Source organism: Cyrtonyx montezumae, unplaced genomic scaffold, assembly GCF_038088225.1.
Source record: "Cyrtonyx montezumae isolate F1298 unplaced genomic scaffold, pur_monq_1.0 scaffold_10, whole genome shotgun sequence".
Classification (NCBI taxonomy): domain Eukaryota; kingdom Metazoa; phylum Chordata; class Aves; order Galliformes; family Odontophoridae; genus Cyrtonyx; species Cyrtonyx montezumae.
Genome location: NW_027071826.1, coordinates 36,870,513 through 36,880,980, shown reverse-complemented (window position 1 = coordinate 36,880,980; position 10,468 = coordinate 36,870,513).

Genomic DNA, 10,468 nt, shown 5'->3' with positions numbered 1-10,468 from the left:
GAGCCTCTCTTTCTCCCCCTCCCGCATACGCGCACACCCACAGCGGGGCCGGGAGCAGTAAGAGGGCTCAGCCGCGGCCGCCCGGCCCCGATCCGCGCTCAGAGGGGCTCTGCCTCCCTCCCTCCCTCCCTCTCTCCCGCACTCTCTCTCCCTCCGAACTCTCCGCCGCCCAAAGAGGCTCTTCTCGGCGCTTTCCCCCCCACGCACAGGAAAAAAAAGAAAAAATACAGAGACCTCTCCCCCAATTAATACGGAGATGATGACAGTGGAGGGGAGGGGGCCCGGGGAGGGGTGTGCGTGGATGCGGATGGGGGTGTGGAGGCAGAGGGGGTTGGGGGTCGTATCTTTCGCATTAAAAAAAATAAAGCTTTTTATGTTTAAAAAATAGAAAACGAAGCAGACGAGCACATGACATTAACGCGGTTCGGGACTGGCAAGGGGATGCGCGGGGCTTCACGCCGCTGCCACGGTCCATTTGTTGGGGCCCTGGGCCAAGCGGCGCAGCTGAGGGACCCTCGCCCCCCCGGGCCCCCTTTAGGCTCCTTAGCGCAGGTCCCCACGGCTCTGGGCCTCTGGGCCTCCCCTAGCCCCGTTAACCCCTTCCCTGCTCCACTGGGGCGGGACCATCTCCTGGCAGCGGGAGCCCTTTACCTCCGGACAGCCGCGCTCTCTCAAGGTGTAACTAACCGGAGAGGGGTGGGGGGGAGGTGCAAGGAGGGGCTGCAACAAGGCCGCCGAGAGTACAGAATAAGATTTGGCACCTTTAGACGTGAACTTGCAAAGGAGAAAAGGATGAAACGGGCCTTACTGCTCGGAGATGTCAATGGCGACCCGAAAGGGGCTTACAAATAAATCAGTGCGCACCTTCCGCCCCTCCCTCTCCCCACCGGCAGCCAACGCGATGCCCCTTCCCCCGGGTACCTCGTGCTGCCCCTCGCACGTCCCCTCGCCTTCGCCCTGCCTTCCTCCCGGCCCCACATCTGGTTCCTATTGCCCGCTTACCTTGAAGTTCTCGGTAATAAAGATATTACGCAAACTGCATCCACAGTTCTTCAGTCAAAAAGGAAAAAAAAAAGGAAAAGAAAAAAGAAAAAAAGAAAAACAAGAGGAAAAAAGGGAAAAATGAAAAAGAAAGAAAGAAAAAAGCCAGGAAGAAAGGAAAGAAAGAAGGCCCTTAACTCCTGCGGGAGTGGGGGCTCAGGCGGATCCCTGTTCCCAGCGACCCCCCCGAGCCCAGTCCGCGTGTTCCCCCGCTGCCCCCGACTCATTTCCCAGCTCGGAGCGGGGCAGCCCCGCGGCTTTCATCTCTTTGTATGTATCTGGGGGAGCAGGGAGCGGCTCGGGGGGGGGCTAAGGCAGCCGCCGCCCCCGGGGTTTGTGAGGAGGCAGCAGCCGAGGAAACAGAGCGAGACGCGGGGTTACTGCTCGGCGCTGCCCTGGGGAGAACGGGGCTCCCCCCGCGCTTGCTCCTGAATCATTCTGCTCTCCCGGAGCCGTGCGGCCGCCCCGGGCTCCCGCAGGTTTCTGTTCCAAGACAGCTTCCAGAGGATTTTCCCTCCTTATTCTCTTTATTACCTGCTTAATTCTTTCCTCGTTTTTCCGTTTTTCTCTATACCTCCCGGCTTCCCCCTACCCCCCACCCCCCACCCCCACCGCAGCTCCCTCTCTCCCTCTCCACGACTTAATAAAAAGCAAAGCAGCGCAACGCACGCCGCTTTTTCCCCACTGCCGGGCAGTCCTGGAGCGGGGCGGCTGCGGGGAGATCCCGGTGCCCTCTTCCCGCGGAGCCCCGCGCACCTCCTGGGCCGCCGTGCGCGCTGCGTGCGGGCAATGCGGGCAGTGAGAGCTATGCGGGCAGTGAGAGCTATGCGGGCAGTGCGGGCAGTGCGGGCAGTGCGGGCAGTGAGGCTGCGGAGACACCGCTCTGCGAAAGGAGCTGTGCGGTGGTGGTTTCTGTTCGGCGAAGTTGATGCTAAAATATCAACAACAAAAACGAGAGGGAGAGGTTCCGGGATGGAGCGGGAGACGATGGAAATGAATTTTCTTTTATTATGATTTTTCCAGCAGCGATGGGGTGCGGGCTCCGGGGGCACCGGCGGGCCGGTCGGGGGAGGGCTGCGCGGCCCCTCCCGGTCCCGATCTGCAACGAAAAGTCCATTGGGTCCCTGCGGAGACTGATGTGCTGCCCACAGAAAGGAACGCAATCAACCCCTCTCCCCAGTTGCTGATTTGTGCCACTGAGAGCGGGCGGTTACCTCGGGAATCGTTACCGAGAGAAAGGGAGCTCGCCAATACCTGGCGGAGTGATCGTGGTGGTGGTGGCGATGGGGAGAGGGGGTGGGGGAGTTGAATAACGGGAAATCGCTTATCGCGAGCGTTCTCCTTCGGCCAATATGAGTTTTGTCTGAAGTTTTCCCTGTAATTTTTGCGAAGGACCCCCAGCCCCATTCCCGTGAACGGAGCCCCGCGATGAGAACCGCGACAGGCGGCCGCCGGGCGCCTCTCCGCCGCTGCAATGCGTCCCGTGCGGGGCGGCCCTGTGCGGGGCTCCGAGCGGCAGCGCGGGGCGGGAGGGGCGCGACCCCATCCCATCTTTCTTCCTTCGAGTGTCTCCGAATCTGCTCTGTCCCTACTAAAAACGCATCCAAAGGGGAAAAGCGAAAGAGGACCGAAAGGTCCGCTGGGCTAATCACGAAGTGTGCTTTTGTGAGTGCTTCACATCGGGACCGCTTTCAGGCACAACTGCTGCTGGTTTGGGAGGCGGCACTCCCGAGGGCCCCCTCTAGCACGGGGACGCCCAGGTAGGAGCGATCCGGCCCCGAGCGCGGGGCGGCAGCGGTCCGCACGTCGGTTCCTATCGCGACCGTCACCGCGTCCTCCGCGCCGACCGTGCGGGATATGCTAACCGGGCGGGTGTATGCTAAACCGCGACCTCTACGAAAATGACCCCAGACCGTTTCCTGCCACTCAACCACCCCGGCGTGTGCCACGGGCCGGCCACAGGCCGCGGTGCCCGCCGGTGCCGCCGTGCAAGGAGGGAGAAGTCAACAATGAGCTCCTCCGCTTTTTCCAACCCCCGTCGGGGGAATCCCGGGGCGAGGCACGGAGGGGCTTGGGGGGCTGCTTCGGCACCCCTGCTCCCTCCTGGGATAGAGCGGTGAGGGGAGTGGGATCACCTCGCCGGAGGTTGAGGGTGCAGAGACGGGGGCACCTTTCACCCCGCTCTCCCCGCGCGCTTTGGCAGAGCCCCGCTCATGGAAACCGTCTCCAGTTTGTTTTCTCATCGGATTATTTGGTGTGGTCACTTGAGAGCTGCGGGCTCCTTACGTACCGGACCGAGATCTGAAGGCGGCGTATTTATAACGGCACTGAGAAGGGGGAGAGAGGGGAAGAAGTCCTTGCGCTAAGCTTCCCAAAGTGTTTTGTTTTTTTTTAATTATTATTATTATTATTATTATTTCCCAACGAGACGAAACTCGCGTCGTTATTTCAGGAGAGGTCTTTGCCCGGCAACAGCCCTTCTGAACCGCGCTGCTCTGCCGCCCACCCGACACCGGGCGGGGGCTGCGCTCGGAGGTACATGTAAAATACACACAACTCTGCCTCTATCCGTGCACTGTCGATCATTATTAAAACGTGTTCCTTGCTGCATGAGGGAGCTCACGCTGGAGTACAACTGACCCCAGGGAGAGTGCAGGAGGATGCTCCGGCCGGGCTGGGCTGCCCCTGCACCCCTGAGCTCGTGCACACACAGATCTCCCCCTCACTCCGAAGTCGCTTCGCTGCCTCTCACCCCCACGCTCCCGCCCGATCTCCGGATCCGCGTTTGTTTATCCGAACTGAGCACCTGCCTGCGCCCTCGGGCGCGGCCCTCGTCCCGCCCCGCCCAGACTCCTCTCAGGTTTTCCAGCGAAACTTAAATATATATATAATATGAATAATAGTGTATTTGATTTTCCTCCCCTCTTTTATTTCCATTTGCGTTTTTTTTTTTTTTTTGTTTGTTTGTTTTTCCCAATTCAAGGCCGAGTCGCGCTCGGGTATAACTTTTGAGCCTTCTCTACGCTCTGCCCCCGGGATGCCGATCCCGGGCCCAGCCCGAACACTCCGTCCCTTCCTCCCCACTTCCATTGTCCCCAGAAAAACATGGAACCGAAAATCAGCGCCTTTGGCATCACGGGGCCCCCGATGACGCCATCAGGCGGGAGCCAATGGGAGGGACTCATTAGGGGCGGCCCCGCGCCCCTCTCCGCGCTGCGGGACCCGGGCGGGCAGCGCCGGGCTCTGCGTGGGGAGCTCCGGCCGGCAGCAGCCCGACCCTCCCGAGCATCGCTGCCCGTCAGCTGGGAGGGCATCGCAGGAGCGGAATTGTCAGCGGCTGTCCGCAAATTCCTTCCCGCAGGCAAAAATCCACTTGCTATTAATTTCCTCGACACTTTCCATTGGCGCGTGACCTCTCCAGACCTCGCACTGAAGTCAGGGGCTATTTTTTGACCGAATCTGCAGTCCCCGTGCCGGGCACGGAATCGCTTTTGGTTGCGGGGAACCCAGAGCTCCGGGCACGGGGAGAGGACAGCCCCCGAGGGGGCCGCGATGTATCTCGGGGCGGGGGGGGGGGGGGGGGTGGGGGGACATTTCTCCGCATGGGAATGTCCTCTTTGCCCTGATCACGAAACAAAGAGGGGGCTCCGAGCGCAAGGCAGCCGGCGGCACTCGGTGCACCTGTCAGCGCGGCTCCCCCTGACCTTTCCGAGCCGGGCAGAGCAGGGACGACCCGCGGAGGGTGAGGAGGGGGGGTTGGACGGACGAGGAGGCCGAACGAGGGAGAAGCGTCGAGAGGCAGCGGGGAGGGAGCTCCCCCTCGGCCCCTCCGCCGCCCACCACCACAACCCGCATCCCTCGGCCCGGAGCAGCTGGTCCCCGCTGCCGGGTGGACGAAAGGCGCTCCCGGAGAGGCGGGTACGGGAGAAAAGCGGCCGAGAGATCCTCCCCGCCGCCGTGCTGCCCTACTCGGAGCTCCGGCTGCGTCCCCTCGGCCCGAGGTCCCGTCCGCGGCTCCCCTGTCCCGCCTCTCGCATCGCTATTTCCCTCCCGGGCCGTTCGCAAAAAAAAAAAAAAAATTCCGCCTTTCTTCTTGTCATCTCCGAGTAACTATCAAAAATCATCCCGAGAAAAACACGGCGGGAGTCCCGCAAATAAATAAATTTTCGACCCGCTGCTAAGAATATTAACCCTTACGACTTTCTTTTTTTTTTTTTTTTCTTACTACAATTATAACCCGATAACAGAAATCACAGCAACATATCAAGCGGTCAGGGCAAACCATTTCCGCGCAATTTGCGCCGGGAAAAGGACTCAGAGCGGCCACGGCAGCCGCGGCAGCTCCCACGCGTGCCCCGGGCCCGCTCCCGACGGCATTGCTCTGCTCTCACCCCGCTGCGGGCAGCGCCGATCCACGGGACAGCCCCGGAGGAATCGCCCCCTTCTTCGAGGTTCCCATCGGGCTCGCTCGGGAAGGGAATAAAAAGAGAGAAATCAGTTTTTAGGGATATATTTTTTTTTGTTTGTTTTCGTTTTTGCGTGGGAGAGAGGTCAGGCAAGGCGTCGAAAAATCCCTTCCAGGAATGTCCTGACAAGGGAGAGGAGCAGCGCCAGGATGCAAAGCGGATTTGGAAATAACGCTCTCGACTTCTCTGCTCGGCTCCTCTCGGGACACTCTGCTGCCCAGCTGCCGCCCCCTCCCCATCCCGTCCCGAGTGGGGGTCCCTGCCGCTCCTGGAGCCTTTTGACCAGAGCCACGACCCTTGCTTTTCCGTTACTCGTTTGTTGCTTATTTTTTTAAGCCTTCCAGGAACGCTGCTTTTCAGTTTATTGTTTTGTTTTGTTCTTTTTTTTTTTTTTTTTTGACCTCCCACAGAAAAATCCTATCAGTGCTGATAGTGTCATAGCCGTGTTGAACTGGGGGGATCTGGATCCACAGGGCTCGCAGATCCTCCCTGCAGCACGCGTCAGGATTTCTCTTTCTTGTTGAAAACACCCAAGAAAGGCTGCCAGCAGTCGGGCAGGCAGAGGGGTTGCCTGGATGTACATCCCGCAGGGATAACATTTACTGGAAAATCTCACACCCTTGTTTTGAGGCAGGGAAACTGAGGCTCAGGCAAGCGATCGCTCGAACTTGCACAGAGCCACAGAACTTGCTGTTTGCTGAGAAGATTGTTTGAGAATCCTGCAGGTCTCTGCCCCTCCATCCCATGAGCACCTCAGCAGCACCAGCTGTTCCCCCATGTAAGAGTGCATAGGGCACTGAGAGACACAGGAACGCAAAAGACTGGGATTTCTCCAGGTCCAGAGCTCCTTCTCCCAGAGCCAAAGAAAGCTGCGGCAGCTCAGACAGATATCTGGGCACCAGTTGGTTATGTGCATAGCAGAAATCTCACTCAGCAACAGGGAGTGAATGACCTCTGCCCATCAGCAGCCACACTCAGCTCTTCGGGGTTATCAACCCACAAGAGCTCCTCATCATCTGCAGTGGGCACCAAGAAAGCCTGGGGAAGGAAAGCCTGAGTGACACTACCAGCAAATCCACCTCTAAGGCAGAAGCAATGACTTGGTATGAATTATTGTCTCTGGTAGCTTAAAGACTAGAAGGATGGAAAAAAAAGGAGCACAATCAACAGCAAAAACTATAACACCAATGAAAGAAAAGCAGTGCCTCCACAGCCACTGCAGCCCACGAACTGTGGCTGCACCCAACGCTGGGATGGACAGCCAGACCTTCCCGATCAGCAGTGACAGTCCACTCAGCTGAGCCCCAGGGCCACCTGTGTCCTCCCTGCTGCTCAGATTTATAGAGTGTAACATTTTAATAAAAAACACACACACCTCTCCACTTTGGTGCATTAAGAGATTTCTAGCAAAACACAGTAATGTTGCTATAAATTTCCCTCCCAGCACCCTCACAAGTAATAACTCAAGCCCCAGGATTTTGTATTTAATGTTTATTTTGATGGCTGCATTCCAGAAAGAAAAGGGAAAAAGAGGCAAAATCTACTCAACCACTCTCCTCATTGCTATTAGCCTGATGTTTTCAATAAAATTTAGTGCAAACTGAGAAACAAACACTTGGAAAAAGAAAGGAGGAAAACAAGCACACTTGGGCAAGATTCTCCTAGACATCTGCCAAGGCCTGGGCTCCAATCCTGGCTTAAATAGCAGATGTCCTGCCGTGGGTTCTCATTATGTCCTTCTCCCCTGGCACATTTGAACAGCACCCCAGAGAACTGTACTTGTGTCAAGCAAAGTTTCACGCTGGGATGCTCTGAAGGTCTGAGAATTATGGGGGCTTGAGGTTGAGTCAGCAAAGTCTGGATGCTATAGATTGGATGGATGGCCAGAATATAATGCAAGGCCAGAATACTAGAGGTACTGCCAATTATGTCTGAGGCAAATGGCAGAGCTATCTGAACCCCTGAGAGCACCTGCTCATCTATGAAGCCACCAGTCCTTCACTTTCACCAGGGCAAAGCCCACGCCTTTCACTGAGAAAGGAAGAAACCCCATGGATAGGTGGTGGTACATCCAGATGTGACAGAATGTTTCCCAGCCAGAGTGTACACTCCCAGAGATGAAGCTTGACTCTGCTGAGAGCAGCTTAAACTCTCATACAATGGTGAATATTTACCCAGATGTGATCTAAACTTCTGATTGCTTACCCAGAAGTAGCAACCCTTGAATTTGACTTGAATCAGATGTGGTTAAAAAAATGTGCTGCGGGCAGCAACACTACATAGCCAGGTTGCTAACTAATGAGAGATGAGTCCCATCTGTCCATTGAGCTCTTGCCTGCAAGAGGCACTGGGGCTAATCTTGGAGACCTTTACATTCAGAGCATGTGAAGCTCATCTGCGTGTGACACTCCAGAAGGAGCTAACGAGCTTAAAGAATAACCAGATTTAAATACTACAAAAATGTTTGAGGTTGCCCTTTCTGCAAGGCATATCTCAACTTTCATCCCATGTCCTGCAAGTATGGTTCCATGCCATGGAAGCTAGAATGGACTCCTACAGCACAGCTTGATAACAAGAGGTCAAAAGAAAAGAAAAGACAACTAGATCACAGAGAGCCAAAAATACATTACATGTGTTCACGGTGTCTTCCAGTGACCTACTGTTCATTTTAGTAGCATGAAACAAACTTCAAGGCTTGGTACCAAGCACACTGGTAAGAGAACTCTTATCTCCTTGCTGATGATGTCAAAACTGCATTTGCAGCCACAGAAGGGTTAGAAAATGCACCAGACTTTTCCTTCAAGTTGTGCTTTGCTCTATTGATTTCAGTGCAGGTGAGCAGTTTCAAGGGTGGCAACACCAGTTTTACATCTAAAACATGGTCCTTCCCTTTCTTTCCTCTCTTCACAAGAAATGTAGTTGAGCAGACTACAAGCCCGTAGGGCAAGGCTGTTAATGATGACAGCAAAACAGTATTAATGAAACATGTATCTGCTGTCAGCAGAAGAAATCTTCTCAGTGAACAGCATTTGTGACTTTTTGATTCATTTTAAGAATCACATCAGTTGGTGGTCACATGGATCTGAAACGTGAGCCTGCTGTATCTGGAGTGGTTAGGTTCCATCTTTTTACCTGTTAGGTATTCTCCCATCCTCCTTCCCTGCAGAATTCCCTACAGCAGGCACAGTGCACTGAATGCCCAGACTATTTTTTTACCTGTATAAATCGACAGGGCTCTGACAGCATCAAGGTGATTTATACAAGGCATTTGACTCCACACTATTTCTTTCAATTCAGAAAAGGAGAAATCCAGTGATGTTTAAAACGGATAGTGCTGTTCAGAAGAAGGCTTAGGTTGGTTGTATTCCAACACTGAGAATCAGCAAGACTCCCTGCCAGCCTGGGCAAGAGGGGAGTGCTCAGGAATATGTCCACCTGATTCTTCTTTTTTTTTTTTTTTTTTTTTTTAATACAGCACACAGCACTGCAAAATATTGGAAGAGGCCTCAAGCAGGGTGAAGGAAATATATTCTGTAAAACCCTTAAATTGACCCAGCGGACTGACAGCCAGTTCCAAGAAACTCAGCATTTTATTCTATATTATTATTATTTTACTAGGTTAATATTCTTTTTATAAGGAGAATGGGAATAACAGTTCACTCTGGATGACCGGCATGATTTACTTCAACTGCATCAGCTCTCTTCCAGCTTATATTTGAGGCAGTTCTTGGGTAATATTTCCATGAGGGCAGTGGAGTACTGTGATGCCATTTAAACAAAACAGAAAACTGAGATAAGATTTTTTATATTTCTTGAGGGATGAAAAGAGATTTGTTTTAAAAACCTTCAGTCACCTTAAATCCATAAATATATTTTACCTTGGGACAAACAGTGTGGATGAGATCACTGAGCTGCACAGATGAACAGAGACCTCACGGATATCACGGAAACAAGGGTTTGGTTCCTGGTAGGGTTTAGATGAAATGAAATTCTAGCCCTTGCCTGGCGTACAGCACCTCTCCCCAGGATCACCCCTGTTGGGTTACTTGGGGTATGAGCCTGGTAGGCTGAGGCAGGACCCATGCAGTGGGGGTGATTTGTTGGCGTCCTCTTGAATTCTCAGCCCTGACATCCTCAGCACATCTACACAGCAGCTTCCGGCCTGCCAAGCGTTGCTTGTTTTGTTAGCAGGAGCTGCCTGAACTCGCAAAGCTGATCTTTTTAGGTTGTTCTCCTTTGAGATCCATAGCCAACAACAGTAGCAAAGAAAAAAGGGTGATTTTGATTGGAACTGCAAGATTGTGTCCCTACACTCTGAGTTGCAGATACACTCATGGGGAACTGCTGTCACTGAATTTATCTAGAAATTAAATTAGCCCACTGGAAGAAAGTATCTCCAGCAAAGCTCAACATAGAACCATTGCTATCCAGATCCACGTGTCCTGCCCTGGTTGTTGCCCCCTTATGGGGCCAACAAGGTCTTTGTAGTCGTTTGTACAGGTCCGGTTAGGAAAGCAAAATGCCACACTGAGCAGTATGGTCTTCTACAGCAGTGGCTGCTTTTGGTATTAAATTAGTGATGTGCAAAGAAGTATCTGAGCTCAAGGGTGTAAGAACATGCCAACTACTTTGACAAGTGTTCAAAAACCTCATTTCTCTAGCCCATCTTTCCAGCATAAGTACAAATGCACTTACATGCAACTAGTACAAGCACATAAAGTTTGTTTTTCAACCTGCTAAAAAGATATATATATACATATATCATGTTTGAGCTGTCCAGGAAACATACTCCCAGGTCTGTAAGGAAAGTTGAGTTTTGGGAATTGCGTCCTTCACATAGTCATGTGAAACTGCAGTATTTCAAACATTTGGGTGGGTATGTTTCCAATGAGAAATATTCTCCCTGGCCTCCCCAGCCCACATCATACTGGCTCACACAGTATAGACAGTGACTTGTCCTA